General features: G+C 45.5%; 1 pseudogene; it reads right to left on the bottom strand.

Moving 5' to 3' along the window:
- Positions 1-14,027: 14,027 nt before the first annotated feature.
- LOC126427510 (5S ribosomal RNA) lies at positions 14,028-14,145 on the bottom strand (annotated as a pseudogene).
- Between the last annotated feature and the right edge of the window lie 3,635 nt (positions 14,146-17,780).

The following is a 17,780-nucleotide window of genomic DNA, read 5'->3' as shown; positions in this document are numbered from 1 at the left end:
GAGCGGAAGACGGCCTAACGGTGTGCGGGACCGTAGCCCAGCTTCATGGAGACGGTTGCGAATGGTCCTCGCCGATACCCCAGGAGCAACAGTGTCCCTAATTTGCTGGGAAGTGGCGGTGCGGTCCCCTACGGCACTGCGTAGGATCCTACGGTCTTCGCGTGCATCCGTGCGTCGCTGCGGTCCGGTCCCAGGTCGACGGGCACGTGCACCTTCCGCCGACCACTGGCGACAACATCGATGTACTGTGGAGACCTCACGCCCCACGTGTTGATCAATTCGGCGGTACGTCCACCCGGCCTCCCGCATGCCCACTATACGCCCTCGCTCAAAGTCCGTCAACTGCACATACGGTTCACGTCCACGCTGTCGCGGCATGCTACCAGTGTTAAAGACTGCGATGGAGCTCCGTATGCCACGGCAAACTGGCTGACACTGACGGCGGCGGTGCACAAATGCTGCGCAGCTAGCGCCATTCGACGGCCAACACCGCGGTTCCTGGTGTGTCCGCTGTGCCGTGCGTATGATCATTGCTTGTACAGCCCTCTCGCAGTGTCCGGAGCAAGTATGGTGGGTCTGACACACCGGTGTCAATGTGTTCTTTTTTCCATTTCCAGGAGTGTAATTTTACAATCAGTCTTGCAGGTTATGAACGTAATATTTGCTAGCATTAAGCAAGACTCGAACCAGTACTCTTCAAGTATGGACGTAAAGTTCTCGTGTAAGGACTAAAAGTTTACTAATCTTAAAATCCACCTTTAGCAAAAAAATATCGTCAGTGACAAGCGAGCTTAATAAATCTTTTAACTCATAGGGTCATAAGCTAGAGCATGATGTAGAAAAGCTGGAAAGCGTAATAATAGGGTTCAAGTAACGGAGAATCATTGTAACGAAGAAATGAGAAAGGTTGGCGATGATAATAATGGCAGGCGCAGACAGATAGAGAAGCGGTGTACAGAAACTAAATGGCCTCTAGAGGGGCGCACGGGCAATGCTTGGCAGATCATTAAGGTCTGGAGGCCAAACATATTGAAAGGCTGAGAGAAATGCGAAATATAGAGCGGCGTGTAAATGCGTTGGAGTCTGTGTCGTGTACTGTAAGTGTGTGCTTGCAGAAAGCGTCTTAGTTAAATTTAAGAGTTTTTGCAAATATGACCCAGCAGGACCAGTTCACGCTGTAGATTTTTGGAAAGGTTTCAGAGCTGTTTTACACAGTTACTAAAATGAAAAGGGGAAGATATAGTTTATGAAGAGCCATCTGATCCGCGAAGCTTTTAGATTGGGGCGGTAGCTGCAGAGAGGCCGGTCAGACAGTTAAGAAGATTGAAGCTAAGTTTCTTTCAGCGCCTGCGCAGATGGTCGTCCGTATTAAAGTGCCGCTTCTGGGACAAAGAGGTGCGTTGGCCCTTGATAGAATCCGCCTAGCGGATTTACGAACACAGTCAGAATGCCGGATAGCCTGGATGTGGTTTTTGGGCGGTTCTCCACATCCCAATAGGTTAATACTGGGTTGGCACCAAAATCCCGCCTCGGTTACACGATTTCGCAAACATTTTGAAAAACCTTCGCTCACTTCCACATGAATAATACTCAATACAGACAATTTGGGTACACGTATTCCGTCCCACTGGGCATCAGCATGGGTACAGGAAGGGAATCCGACTGCCAACCATGCCAAATTTGTTAATAACAATGTCGGCTCTGCGTCGACAAAGACACAAGAAAAAAAAGAAGAAAAAGCTAAGTTCATTTTAGCGTATTGGTTAGACGAATGTCAGCGTGTTATACATAGGAATATTCCGAGACTTGGGAGCCCAGCGTAACTGGTATTCTATAAGAGACAACAATTTGTTTCAGCAGTTTCTTGGGAACAGTGCCGGTTTAAGGCACAAGTGACATACACGTAACCTGCCGTTTGGTAGCGCCAAGCTGAGAAGAGCGCCAGGTTGGTTGGTTGGTTGGCTGGCTGGTTGGTTGGTTGGTGGGAGGGTACCAAACAGCGAGGTCATCGGTCCCATCGGACTATGGAAGAGTGGGGAACGAAGTCGGCCGTGCCTTTTCAAAGGAACCATCCCGACATTTGCCTGAAGCGATTTACGGAAATGACGGAAGACGTAAACCAGCATGGCCGGACGCAGCTTTGCGCCGTCGTCCTCCCGAATCCGAGTCCAGTGTGCTAACCACTGGGCCACCTCCCTCGGTGGAGCGTCAGGGGTGACACAAATGTAAGATTTCTGTACATGACATACCGCAATTAGAAGCATCCACGTGGGACGCCAACCCGAAAGGGACAGCAGTTGCAAGAATTGTATGCAATGCACATCACAATTAGTATCGGAAACTGACAGGGTGAGTGTGTATGAACCAAAAGGGGGGGGGGGGGTGAAGCTTACGAAAGTTACACTTGCTATATGTATGGTTTTATCAAGAAATTTTTTACACAGTAATCTAACAAATATTTGGACAGACATAGGCTATTTATTTTTATATATTAGATATAGCTATACTGCCATATAAAGATAAGGCGTTGTTTAACGTTGTTACCATAAATCTTGAAAATATGCTGACCTGCACATAACGCTTTATTAGCAAGACGAATTCTGGACCGCAAATACCGTGGTAGTTGGGTTGGACGTGGTGGGCCAATTAGTCAGCCTGCCCTATCTCCGGACCTTACACCGCTGGATTTATTTCTGCGTATAAATTTGAAATATACAGGGTGAGTAACTAACTATTGCCACTTAGAATAGCTCCGAAAGAAAAATAATAGCTGAAAAGTTTGTGGGACAAATGTTGCATGGGACAAAACTTTGTGTTCTGCCTTATGGCAGGTCTTGTCATGGGGGAAGCCTCGTCAGAGAGGTCCACTGCATGAGCGTCTAGGGAAGTGATTCCAGTGGTGGTTTTCCGTTGCCTTCCACTGATGATGATGAAATGATAATGACGACAACACAACACCCAGTACCTGAGTTGAGAAAGTCTCCGACACAGCCGGGAATCGAACCTGGGCCATTTGGAGCTACAGACCGCCGCGCTGACCACTCAGCTATTGGGACAAGGGGGACCATAATATGACGTTGTTTTCTTTTTTTTTTTTTTTTTGTTGGTCAACTTTGTTTTAAATGGGATGCTATAGTTTGGTACTTATTCTCTGATAGCAGCTATCGAGACGAATCCAGTGATGTGTCACAGTAAGGTCTTCGAAGGTCAACGAAGATCTCAAAGGTAGCATGAACGTCCATTTACAGAAGGTGTTCGAAGTGATGACAGTTGGTATCATTGCAGTGCTGCAATCTTCTTATCATGGATTGAGTGGTATTCCTTATCTCTTCGGCACTTACCAAAGCACATGCTCTGTCAATTCTCTCTCGCAGATCTTCAGGTGTAGTTGGAATGTCTTTGTAAACAACGTCTTTTACGAATCCCGACAAGAAAAAGCCAGAGGCGTCAAGTCTGGCGAGCGAGCCGGCCACGACACATCTCCGCGTCCAATCCAACGATTTGGGAATTGTCTGTGCAGCTCGTTTCTAGTCATCAGCGAAAAATGTGTCGGACACCCATCGTGTTGATACCATGTTCTGTTCCTTGTTCCGAAAGCTATTTCTTCCAATAACAGGCCTAACGTTTCTTGCGGGAATGTGGTGTACATCCTACCATTAAGATTTCCTTCGAAATAGCGACAAATAATTCTGTCCTGCAGAATCCCACACCATACACTCACCGACCACGTTTTTTGGTGTGCAACTTGCCGCAGCCAACATGGATTTTCAGTAGCTCAATAATGCATCTTACGCAAATTAACATATCCATGGTTCGTGAATGTAGCCTCGTCAGTAAATAAAATCAAATTAATAAATGTGTCATCCCTCTGCATCTGAAATTGAGTTCATCGGCAGAATTCAATGCGACGCATACTATCCGTACTACTTAATTCTTGGTTGAGACTGATATGATAAGGATGATATTTATGGCGATGCAGAACACGAACAAACTACTCTGGCTCATGCCAGATTCCCTTGCAATTTGATGCGAACTAACACAAGGATCTCGAACCACAGTGGCAAGAGTACCAATTTCTATTTCCTCATTAGTAACTTTCCTTTGCCAGATATGTTTCCCATGCGTTAAACATCCAGTTGTTCTCACTTTAACATATGCATACAACGTGTAGGATGAGTACGTTGAGGATATCTTTCAGCATGTAAGTCTCTAGCTCTTACTGAATTACGTTGGCATTCTCCGGAAACAAGAAGCATATCGACTTGTTCTTCGAAGGAATAATCATTCACTTTCGCTTGATTCGACGATACTAGTCTTACCGTTCCTATTAATGTAATATTGCAAAACCGTCGAATGGTGTTTACATGTGCATGGTACATTACATGGATACCCTATATTCGGGGAATATTTAGTATTTGCAAGATATACGAGAGAGAATTATCAGAGCATGTGCATCGATAAGTGCTGAAGTGATAAGGAATACCACTCAATCCATGATAAGAAGATTGCAGCACTGCATTGATACCAGTGGTCATCATTTAGAAAACCTTCTGTAAATGAACGTTCATGCCACCTTTTTGACGATCGTTGACCTTCAAAGACCTTACTGTTACACATGATTGGATTCGTCTCGATAACCGCTATCAGAAAATAAGTACCAAACTATAGCATCCCATTTAAAAAAACAAAGTTCACCTTCATATCTCCGACGCGACCCCACCTAGCAACAAAAAAACAACGTCATATTATGGTCCACCTTGTCCCATGCGACATTTGTCCCACAAACTTTTCAGTTATTATCTTTCTTTCGGAGTTATTCTAGGTGGCAATAGTTAGTTACTCACCCTGTGTATTTCAAATTTATACACGATTTTTTACCAAACTTTCGGACGGATAGAAGCTACATGTTTTCTAAATATATATTTTATATAAATATATATGTAGTATAGAAGGAAGGAACGTTGTAATCAAAAATCTCGAAAAATACTTTATCTGTTTACTTCAGATTTTCACACTATACTCTATACACACTATACTCTATACACACTATACTCTATACACTGATCAGCCAGAGCATTATTTGCTTGCTATCGATATAAACCCGTCCAGGCGATAGCAACGTCAGCTGGCGAGGAATGGCTGCTAATCAGACACACGCAAGGTGCATGTAGTATCAGCGGATGTGCTGTCCGTTCGCGCAATCTATCTGACTGTGATCAAGGAGAAATTGTAATACCCCGAAGGCAGAAACTGAACGACTTGTCGGGTGTTCGAGAAGTGCTGTGGTACGTGTCCTGTGGCGAAACCAAAGTGAAACCACATCCAGACGTCGTGGGATTGGACAGCCACCCCTCATTACAGATATCGGACGTCATAGGCTGGACAGAACGGTATCACAGGAGAACGGCGAACTGTGGCGGAACTAACATCAGACTTTAATGCTGGGCTGAGTACAAGGGTGTCTGAACACACAGTGCACCGAAAGTCCTAACGATGGGCCTCCGCAGGCGACGACCTATGCATATGCCAGTGTGAATATCACGGCTTCTGCAACTACGACTGAAATGGGCACGTGACCATCGGCACTGGACAATGGCACAGTAATAGAGCGTTACATGGCCTGGCGAATCTCGATACCTTCTTCAGCAAGCCGGTGGGAGGGCGCGAATTCGTCTCTTCAAGGAGAATAGCACCTTGATATCTATACCGCGGGACGGAAACAAGTTGGCAGCGGCGGCATTATGCTCTGGGGGACATTCACGTGGGCCTCCATGGGTCCAGTGGAGCTCGTACAAGGCACCGTGATGGCCAAGGACTAACGTACACTGGTCGCAGACCACGTACACCCCGTCATGGTGATCATATTTCCCTACGGCAATGGAATTTTCCAACAAGATAATACGCCATGTCGCAAAACCAGAAGTGTGATGGTGCGGTTCGAGGAACACAGTGGCGAGCTCCAATTGATGTGCTGGCCCTCCAACTTGCCAGATCTGAACCTGACTGAACAAATGTCGGAGGTGATTGAACGTGGCGTCAGAGCTCATTGTCCCTCCCCCCCCCCCTCCCCCCCGGATTTAAAGGATTTATGTGACTTGTGTGTGCAGTTGTGGTGCCAACTCCCTCCAGCGGCCTACCAAGGCTGATCAGTGTACATACAGGGTGTCCCATTTATCTTGCCCACCTAAAATAACTTTCTTCCTGGTGCGTTAAATGAAAAACTGTTTCAAACAATGTTTTTTTAAACATCTTTGGGTAGTTCTTGCTAGGTGTATGCGTTGCATGTAATCCCACGGACGTAGGAGATACAGGGTAGAGGTAAATAAGTTTTAATTGGGACCATGTACTTTTTATTCAAGCATACACTTACCATCTCGAAGAGCTATTCAGGAATGTATCGCACTGTACTATTTTATGCACCAAACTAGTAGCTAAGGAAATGATAAATAATACGTGACTTCCGTAATTTAAATATCAATTCTGTGCATTTCATTAACGAAATCATTTAACTTTTCAAGGTTAGATTGACCATTTTACAAATTATCAATAAACACTGAATGCCACAGTACTGCACTGTACTGTAACTGGATCTTGTTACTGGACAGTACCGTATTACACTACTTACAATATTGCAGAAGTAACATGGCCATTTGTAGTAATTTGTACTGTGATACTACCACTATATGAAAAACAGAGCGTTTACATCACATGAGCAAACTGATGACCATTGGCACTCACACGTAGTGTCACGCTGTAGATGAAATGCACTCTTCATCGTGCTACTATTTCCTCTGTACAATCAGTAATGCTTCGCTGTATGTCTTCTGGTGCTGTTGGAACGTTTGGGTAGGCAGCATCCTTGACTACTCCCCACAGAAATAAATCCAGCGGTGTAAGGTCCGGAGATAGGGCAGGCCGACTAACTGGTCCACCACGTCCAACCCACCTACCACGGTATTTACGATCCAGAATTCGTCGTGCTCGTAAGGCGTTATCTGCAGGGTATCCATCACGCTGATACCACATGACCACTTTCTGATTCAGAGGTACGGCGTCAAGAGAACAGAAAGAGTGTGTCTTAAAAATCGGACGTGTTGTCTGCCACTTTGGTTGCCATTTGCAATGAAAGATCCGATGGTATCTCCAATAATTCCACACCAAACAGAAACGTTCCATGTACGTTGATTCTTTACCTGTGCATTGTTGCTGGACCAATAATGCACATTTCTTAAACTGAACTGACGTTTCCTTTGTTAGAGAATGACGCTTCGTCGGTAAAAAGAACATCTGAGAAGAAACCAGGATTAGTCAGAAGATGTTTCTGAGCCCACTGACAAAATTGAACCCTCTTATTGAAGCCAATTCCACGAAGTTATTGGTGTAAATGAACATGATAAGAACTGAATTTATGACGTTGCAAAATGCGATGTGCACTTGCTTTCGAAACACAACTTAATGTTGAATTCGTCGTGTCCTGACTTGAGGATTCACGGCTATGGCAGCGAGCGTAGCGATATCAGCAACTTTGTCTGTTATTGTTCTACGATGATTTCGAGGTCCTGCATTTAAATTCCTCGTTTCACGTAGAGGAGAAATGGAACGAACAAACATCCAGCGATAAGCGATGGCTTGTCGGAGAATCGTCTGCTATAAAGTAGTTATGCCTAAACAGAATTTCGCCCGCCTACGGCAAATTACAGTACATGTATGTACGGTGAAGTACAAGATAGACATAATAACAAAAATGTTCTCTAACACTACTGAAAATAAAAATGCAAGTTGCTAAATTATTTCCTATCAACGTACTTTCTCCGTAGATCAGCAGCATTTCTACCTTATCGTCACGCATCTACATCATACCCGTTTATACAACAATAATGGTATTCACAATGTGTACTACCACCACGCAATTTCTAAGTTAGTCTGATGAACGACTACACTGGTATGCAGTGTACTACATGCTAAAGCAGCAACAAATTAGGTGCACGGAGGGGAGAGGCGTGCCTTTGCCTACATGACTCGTAAATCATAAACAAACCCCACACCTCTACTACTGCACTCCACTGGGTAGGCAATGTGTACATTTAAAGCAGAAAACAGCTCGGTCAATTCACAACCTGTGTACTGTTCATCGTCTGCACATCTACCTTTTATTGACAAATATGGTACAGTGTAATACATTTTTCAATAGCTCTTGGAGAGAGTAAGTACATTCTTGAATAAAATGTACATATCCACGGGTATGCTGCCGGTCTATAGTGGCCGTTGGACACTATAAACCGGCAGCATACCCATGGATATTTTGATTATCAAATACGCCGGGAGAAACTCAAGAATCACAAAATGTACATAGTTCCATTTAAAAAATTTAACCTTTACCTTGTACCTCCTATATCTTTGTGGATACATAAATCATATATCCCCAGTACGAATTACCTAATGATGCTGAAAAACATTGGTTAATACAATCTTTTATATTAACACATTAGAAAAGAGTTATTTTGGGTGAACAAGATAAATGGAATACACTGCATATAGGCAAGCGTTGTTGACAAAAACCTCCCAAATGTACTTCAAACTTTTGAACAATAGTCAATGCATAGCCTACGTCCCCTGTGTCCGTGTGAATGCTTATTAACGAACACTGCACTGGTTTTTTGTTAAAACGTTGTTCTGTGAAGATGTGTGGCTCAGTTTTTAATTAGGCTATCAGTCCATTTAAACTTTAGGCAAATTGGTTGTCCTGAGTACTCTTTCTCTATAATTTTAAACAAATTTTGCATACACACCAATGTGCTGTTACGTTTTATTCCTCGCAATCGTTTTTAACAAACAACTGGAAACGTATTTACGGCTTATCGGCTTATGATTAGAATATTACTGCGGAATCTGAATCGTCCTAAACTTTTAAATCCTACCAGTTTGCAGACTAAAACCAGGCAAAAGACTGTCGTTAAAGTTACTGTCCTCTCACATCATACAGCTGGAAAGGTCACTCTCTCTCATACACCTTATACTAATGATTCCAACCGATTTGCCATTCATTTTAAGTGACTTCAGTTTCCCATTAAGGTTGCATTCGCAACAATAAACAAGGCTTAAAGAGAAGAAAAGAGGATGTGTACAGAGAGGGGGAAGGAAATTAACACAAAGAGCGGGAAGTAGGAGACGGACATAGAGGGGGGATGGGGGCAGATATTAGGATATACATGATTGCCGGGGTCGCTAATGTGACTGACAGGTGTTATATCTGTAATTCTTACTCCTGCCGGTCATAGTTTTAGTACGTGGAAGACATATACTAGACTGACTGGCAGGAGACTACTGGGTTTAAACGAAACACTTCTTTCAGAAGAATAAATTATTTTCATGATGGGAAAGTCGTGTACATATAATACTCATTACAAAATAGTTAAGACAGCGAAGGCACGAATTTAAACCATAAACGCATATAGGCTTTATAAATTGTACAAAGGGCTTCTGTCGCGTAAACAGATAAATATTATGGAATATACTAGGAAGATGAACTATCGATTCTCACATAAAATAGACACAAAAAAGAAGATCAATTCATGGATTACCATCACGAAGCCTAGGCCTGAGAATCAGTACAATCTGGATTAGTAACTGCTCACTTCTTGAGGCAGCAAAAAGCTCAGCTCCCAGCTCCCAGCGGCCGGTGAGCCGTGCCGTGTTGTGTTGTGTTGTGCAAGCGCCGCACCCCCCTTCCCCGCCCCCGCCCACGTCCCCGCCAACGCTCGCGGCCGTGACACTGTGCGGGCCGTGGGCCTGGGCTCGCTCTATTGGCCGCAAGGTCGCGGTCGCGCCGCCCGCCCGCCGGTCGACAATTATGCTAATAGCGGCTCCTCTTCCGCGTGCTGCCACTGTGTCGGCAGCCGCTGCCGCTGCCAATGCGCAGTATCTGCCGTGTCCGCTGGCCAAGGACTTTGATTCACAGATTACAGTCGCAAACTGTACTATTTTTTTTTTTACCAAATATGTACCGTTGCAAAAACAGACATAATGTCTGAAGGGATACCGCAATCACTGGTTATACTATGTTACGTATAATCCGTCTTGATTGCTGTGTGTGGACGGCTTACTCCTGTAACCGAAATTGAAGATCCGAAGATGGTTCTAGAAGAACCGAAACCGCTCATGTGAATAAACTTTTTTTTCCAATCAAGACGGATTATAAGTAACATTTCATGTACCGTTACACTGTCAACCTCGTTCCAGAACCTTATTTTATGCAGACTGAAGCAAGGAAAAGGAAGAAAATCGCAATACAAAGAAGCTGGTGTGCGACATACATGAAAGTTGATAGGCCTGTTTCTAGGTCTGAAATGTCTGTTCAGATTTCGCGCCAGTCGCATAAGAGTGTCGGTAGTAGCGCCACTATGAGAATGAAAATCAGGTTTGCTTTAAATACTATTTTTAATGGTCATGAGCGTTAGTCACCTTTGAGATTGGACGTGGTGAGGTGATGTTAGTCAATAATGTCATTAAGGCGACAAAGACGCCTGTATCAAAACCACTGAGTTTAAACGAGGTCGTGTAATAATACTACTAGAAGGTGGATGTTCCTTCTGCAATACTGCAGGAAGTCTTGGAAGGAATGTAGCCACTGCACGTGATTGCTGAAAGCGGTGTTCACGAGAATGTACGGTTGCAAGAAGACCGAACTCCGGACCATTACTTGTCACTACCGAGAGGGGAGACTGTCGTGGTCGACGTAAGGTTCTGGCGTATCGTACTGCTTCTGCAGAATCAATGTGGGCAGCAGTTGGCACCACTGTGACACAACGAACTCTTATAAATCGATTACTTCAAAGACAGCTCCGAAAAGACTCTCTGTAGCGTGCATTCCTCTGACCCAAAAACACTGCCGTTTGCGGTTCAGTGGTGTCAAGCACAAGCTCTTTGGAGATCAGGATGGACGTCTGTTGTGTTTTCTGATGAAAGCTGGTTCTGGTTCAAATGGTTCAAATGGCTCTGAGCACTATGGGGCTTAACTTCTGAGGTCATCAGTCCCCTAGAACTTAGAACTACTTAAACCTAACTAACCTAAGGACACCACACACATCCATGCCCGAGGCAGAATTTGAACCTTCAACTGTAGCGGTCGCGCGGTCCCAGACTGTAGCGCCTAGAACCGCTCGGGCACCCCGGCCGGATAGCTGGTTCTGCCTCGGCGCCAGTGATGGCCGTGTGTTGGTAAAAAGGAGGCCACAGGTGGGCCTGCAACCAACCAGACTAGAAACGCTGGACTTACACCTCAAGCTGTGGTCTGGGGTGCGAAATCGTATGAGAGCAGGAGCACTGTCGTGGGTATCCCACGCACTCTTGCCTACAAACTTGTACATGACTCCGGCGATTTGACCTGTTGTGCCAGCATTCATGAACAGCATTCCAAGGGGCCCCCACACCATTGTTGTAACCCAACACACTCTACAGTGTGTTGACATGTTGCCTTGGCGTACTCGATCTCCAATCGAGCACATATGGGATATCATCGGACAACTCCAGCGTCATCCACAAACAGCAGTAACCGTCCCTATATTGAACGACCAGGTACAACAGGCATGGAACTTCATCCCACAAACTGACATCCGACTCCTGTACAATACTATGTATGCCCCTTTGCGTGCTTGCATTCAACGTTCTCGAGGTTACAACGGTTATGAATGTACATGCATTTCACATTTGCAATGGCTTATCCTCCGCTTACATTAACCTGTGATATTGCAACGTTAATCACTTAAATATGTTACCTAGACAAATCAATTCCCGAAATTTCTATACCCTACATTAATTATTAGTTTATATAACCAAACTTAAACATGGCAATTGATAAATATTATTTGTGAAGGTTTTGATGGTTTCAATCAACTTCTTTTGTCAGTCATTCACCTGAAGTCTAAACTTCGAGAACTATATGTAACTGAACGAGAACAGACAAATGCAGTGAACGAAAGGAATGACAAACCGGTACTATGAGAGGTGTAACGGGAACAAGGAACGAGTGACCGAACGGGACCGAGGCAGGAACGAGGAACGGCGCAACGAGGAATGATTGACCATCCGGAAAAGAACAAGACCAGTCGAACGAGACCCACTGAACGACATATAGGCGGGAACGATACTGTTTGAAGTGAACGCTGAACGACAGTTCCATACAGGTCGTCCCTCAGCCCTGCCGTTCAGTTTGATGATCTGTTCGTTCCTGAAAGACCCACCTCTAGTTAAAGCCTCTAGTAGACAAGAGGGTATTACCACCTGACTGGGAAACTGATCAGCAGACACACAGAATCACACGAGAGCGTGTCTCCTGGTCAGTTTCCACTCTAGGTATACGGCTTAGTTGTGATCTAGACGAGTGGTCCTCAACGTGGTCGCTTTCATTCTCTCCGTCCATATCCACACATTGCAAGCCACCTCACGGTGTCTGGCGGAGGATACTTCTGCCCATTTTCTTATTCCACCCGAAAATGGCGCGTGAGAGGAATGATTGACGGCAGCCCTCCGTATGGAATTTTTTATGCCTTTTTCGTCGTGGTCATCTCTCGAGACATGTGTGGAAAGAAGTAATATGTTGCCCGACTCTTACTGGAACATACACTCTGGGAATTTCCATCGTAAACCTCACTATGACACAAAATTTCTATCTTGAAGCCTCTGCCATTGAATTTGTTGAGCAACTCTGTAATGTTCTCAGGGGTTTCCTAAACGATGCCGTGACGAAATGCGCCGCTCTTCGTTGGATCTTCCCTGTCTCTTCGATTAATCTACGTGCTAAGGGTCCTAGATTGGTGGACAGTATACAAGAATCTGTCCAGCTGCCCACATGGTGACACGTGAGCTGCTTTTTTCTGGCGGGGTGGGGGCGGCCGTGGTTGTCTGCATCTACATCTGCCACTTACGGTATCTGGGAGTGGGATCTCTCATGCCACTATTATTTTCCCCTAGCTCTGTTCCATTTTTAAACGATACCTGGGAAGAGCGACTGCCGTTAAACTTCCCCATACCATCTCATTTCTCTGGCTTTTTTCGTCATAGTCATTGCCCACGACATATGAGGGAGGATGGAATACACTGCCCAAGTCGTCTTCAAATGTGCGCTCTCGGAATTTCAGCAGTAACCTTAGCCATGATGCACGATGCATCTTTTAGCGACTCCTACTGCCACTGGAGTTTGTTGAGCACCTCCATTTCTCTTTCACACTTACAGGGTGTTTATAAATGAATATCGGGGTTTCAACGATTTATAATGTTTATTATATTAAACTTACAGTTATAAATGATATGTCAAATGAAAGAGCAACTCAAACAGTTGTGTTTGGCACCAGTGTGCATGCTCAGCGCGCAATGCTTCCTTCGCAATCCGCTAGACAACGGTAGTAGCGAAGATGGCGACTAGTGAACAAAAAGCGTTTTGTGTTTTGCAGTTTGCAAAGACCGAATCTGTAGTTACTGCGCAACGTGCGTTCTGGCTGAAGTTCGGTTGTGATCCTCCAAGTGATAATAGCATTCGTAGATGGTATTATAAATTTGGAGATACCGGCTTCTTTTGTAAAGGGAAGAGTACAGGACGACCAAGAGTTAGTGAAGAGACTGTTGAGCGAGTAAGAGAGTCGTTCATTCGTAGCCTAAATAAATCAGTCAAGAAGGCTAGTCGTGAATTACAAGTTCCCATGTCGACTCTTGGAAAGTTTTTAGAAAACACGTACAACTACATCCTTTCCGTTTACAGTTATTACATGCTTTAAAGCCGGCAGACCATGGATTACGTGCCAACTTCGCAAACGAAATGTTGTTTCATGACGATGGAGATTTCCTGGATCATGTTGTCTTCAGTGATGAATCGAACTTTCACCTTAGTGGACCGGGACCATGCGGATAGGAGGGGCGTGTGGTCAGCACACCACTCTCCCGGTCGTTATGATGGCTTTCTTTGACCGGAGCCACTACTATTCGGTCGAGTAGCTCCTCAATTGGCATCACGAGGCTGAGTGCACCCCGAAAAACGGCAACAGCGCATGGCGGCCTGGATGGTCACCCATCCAAGTGCCGGCCACGTCCGACAGCGCTTAACTTCGGTGATCTGACGGGAACTGGTGTATCCACTGCGGCAAGGCCGTTGCCCGAGATTCCCCTAAAGTGACTGTTTTCTGTGCCGTATCCCAGCGGAAAGTTTATGGGTCTTTCGTTTTTGGTGAACCTACTGTAACTGGCACTTCTTACCTTGGTACACTAGAGCAATGACTCTTCCCTCAGTTGAAAGAAAATGAGCCAGAGAACTTCATTTTCCAGCAAGATGGTGCGCCACCTCACTGGCAGAGCGAAGTACGCGATTGGTACAACATCACTGTACCCAAGCGCTGGATAGGCCGCAAGGGGCCCAATTACAGGGCTTGCTTTGAGTGGCCTCCACATTCACCCAACCAGCGCTATGCGATGCTTCCTTTGGGGCTTCATCAAGGATGGTGTGTACGTGCCTCCGCTACCAGCAGACCTCCCTGAATTAAGAAACCGCATTGAAGCAGCTGTGCCGGCCGAAGTGGCCGCGCGGTTCTGGCGCTGCAGTCTGGAACCGCGAGACCGCTACGGTCGCAGGTTCGAATCCTGCCTCGGGCATGGATGTGTGTGATGTCCTTAGGTTAGTTAGGTTTAACTAGTTCTAAGTTCTAGGGGACTAATGACCTCAGCAGTTGAGTCCCATAGTGCTCAGAGCCATTTGAACCATTTGAAGCAGCTGTTGCTACAATCACTGAAGACAGACTTATCAATGTTTGGGAAGAACTCGGCTATAGACTTGACGTGTGCCGTGTGACAAATAGTGCTCACATTGAACATTTATAAGGTTCTTGGTAAAACTGTTTGAGTTGCTCTTTCATTTGACATATCATTTATAACTGTAAGTTTAATATAATAAATATTATAAAGCGTTAAAACCCCGATATTCATTTATAAACACCCTGTATTAAAAGATCCTGTGAAAAGCATAGAGTGTAAATTAATGGCATCATTGCACAGTCTGCAAAATACTAGTCGGTTGACACCAAATCCATTGAGAGAACGTGTGTCCAAAAGTATCTGAACAATCTGATGGTGTCGCTCTGGCTGCTAAGCAGCGTAATTGCGGCGTATGTACAGCGTTGCGACGGTGGGAAGTCAGCGTCACACTGGCATTACGCCGGCGTAACACCAACTGCGCCCCATTACGTCAGTGTCATCATGCACTCCTCAGACCCACAATTAATTTAGTGTTCAAAAGTACTTGTAACACATACGATTCATGTGTTGTTGCAGTCCTTCCGAGCCCTGTGCTCTGTAATGAGGGGACGAGGAGCTGTTGTGATAAATTTTTGTTCCTAGAAGAGTCAATCGACACATCGCTTCCTACAACACATGCTTCGCGAAGAGATCACAAGGTAAGATTTGAGAGATTAGCGCTCACACGGAGGCTTATCAACAATCGTTTCTTCCATGGATTATTTGTGACTGGAACAGAAGGGGAAGTGACAGTGGTGCCCTCCAACAATGGTGGCTTGCGGAGTGTAGATGTAGACACACAAACAGTTAAAACATGATATCACGCACAGCTAAGTTTGCGCGATTCAGACAAATGGCGCTCACGATTTCGCTGCTTCACGTCAACTGACAACTGTGGCCACAAGAGCGGCATTTTGTCGCAAAAGTTAAATAAAAAATTTGCCGTATTATGAAAACGGCGGACCACGTACGAGGGGATAAACACTAGGAAAGAGAAATGACTCCAGTAGCCTTCCTTGACATACTAAAATCCTCCTCCCATACCACTACGGTACATGGCATGTCTTCTATTTCCTCACTGATTGGACTGGATTGTTCGGGTGAAGAGACCAAACAGCGAGGTCATCGGTCTTATCGGATTAGGGGAGGTACGGGGAAGGAAGTCGGCCGTGCCCTTTCAAAGAAACCATCCCAGAATTTGCCTGGAGCCATTTAGGGAAAATCACCGAAAACCTAAACCAGGATGGCCGGACGCGGGATTGAACCGTCGTCCTCCCGAATGCGAGTCCAGTGTGCTAACCACTGCGCCACCTCACTCGGTATCTCCTCACTGAAGTGAATGCTATTGCAGTGGCCATCAAAGCAGTTTAAGCCAGTACGGCGCGTGCTTTATAAAGGGTTAGCTGCACAAAAGACCATTCAGTTGAAAGAGATTACTTCTTACCGCGACTCTCAATAATGCAGCTCCGACTGACGATATGTTTGAACACAACCATTTCGCCTGTGAACGAAATAATGATCTCCGGAAGGAAAGTTTGCGGCCGTTTGGCGGTAATAAATACGCCAGGGGCAAAATGTAGCTGCATATTTTAGCGGTGACACCGCAGATAGAGGCGCGCCTAAGGCCGCGTAATAACCGGTATGGCGAGTGCCGCCGCTATCCACGATTCGCTGTGGTCTCTCCTAGCCGGCGTCGCGCAGGGCGGACAAGTGAATTGGCGAGCTCCGCGCTCCTCGGTGCTGCCAGGCAAATTGCCTGCCGCCGCGTGGCGTGGCTTGTCACTCGCTCTGACGTCGCGAGTAATTAAATCCCGGCGCGGAGCCCTGCGGCGCACCTTGGCCGTGCTGTTCCATTACGTTACGCTTGTCACGGCAACAAAGCCTTCTTCGCTGTCGGTGCTGGAGCTGCACGTACACGCGGACCGGTGTGACCTTAAACAGTAAATGATACAACAGTAAAGTGCTACTGCTACGCGTGTTAGTTCGATAGTTATTAACCTAAAAGTCATACATACTCAATGCAAATTTCAATGGAAAACCTGAAGATTCTAAATCTAAAACTTGCTGGTACAGGTTGGTGCACGAAAATTGGGCCCCGAGTACTAGACTGCTCATTATCGCCCGCCTTGTCATCTACGGTTTCTAAGCTGTTGCGACTACTTTTGTATTGCCAGTACGAAAGCCTTTGCGACTTGGTTAAGACGTTGTGAAGTAAATATCTCAGCGACGGTGTATCCTCTTGAAGAAAGAATCGCTATCGTGGAAGCGTGCGCGTCTTCTGCTTCGTTTAAGGAAACGTGGGAGAACTTAGCACAAAGTTTCCTGGCGTTTCCATAACAGCGAGAAGCTGTATACAAGATTTGGTGACCAAGTAGCGTACTACAGGGTCAACTGCTAACGCAAAAATGAATCGATCCCCGCTTGTTCGTACACCTACTGTGATTGCGGATATTCGAGCAAGAATGATCCAGAGTCCAAGGAAACCAATATGTTAACTGTTGCAATAAGTGAGCGTTTCGCTTAGGTCTTGCTAACAAAAATGGTTCAAATGGCTCTGAGGACTATGGGACAACATCTGAGGTCATCAGTCCCTTAGAACTTAGAACTACTTAAACCTAACTAACCTAAGGAGATCACACACATCCATGCCCGAGGCAGGATTCTAACTTGTGACCCTAGCAGTCGCGCGGTTCCGGACTGAAGCGCCTAGAACTGCTCGGCCACACCGGATGGCTCTTGTTAACAAGTGTTACATCATATACGGACGAACCCCTGCAAAATGATACATGTCCAAGAACTGCAGAAGGAAGGTGAGGCAAAACGTGTGAATTACTGTACGTGGCTATGTCAGATAATTGAGAATAGATGGCTGGATCCACTGCTGTATTTCATGAGGGACGAAGCCTGTTGCATCTGACAAGACATGTGAACCCCCAGAATACCATATACCGGTCAACAAACAATCCCTATATGATTAATGATGAACCTATTCACGGTGAAAAACT

The sequence above is a fragment of the Schistocerca serialis genome, chromosome 1 (assembly GCF_023864345.2).
Source record: "Schistocerca serialis cubense isolate TAMUIC-IGC-003099 chromosome 1, iqSchSeri2.2, whole genome shotgun sequence".
Taxonomy (NCBI): domain Eukaryota; kingdom Metazoa; phylum Arthropoda; class Insecta; order Orthoptera; family Acrididae; genus Schistocerca; species Schistocerca serialis.
This window is presented reverse-complemented; position numbering and strand designations above follow the sequence as displayed.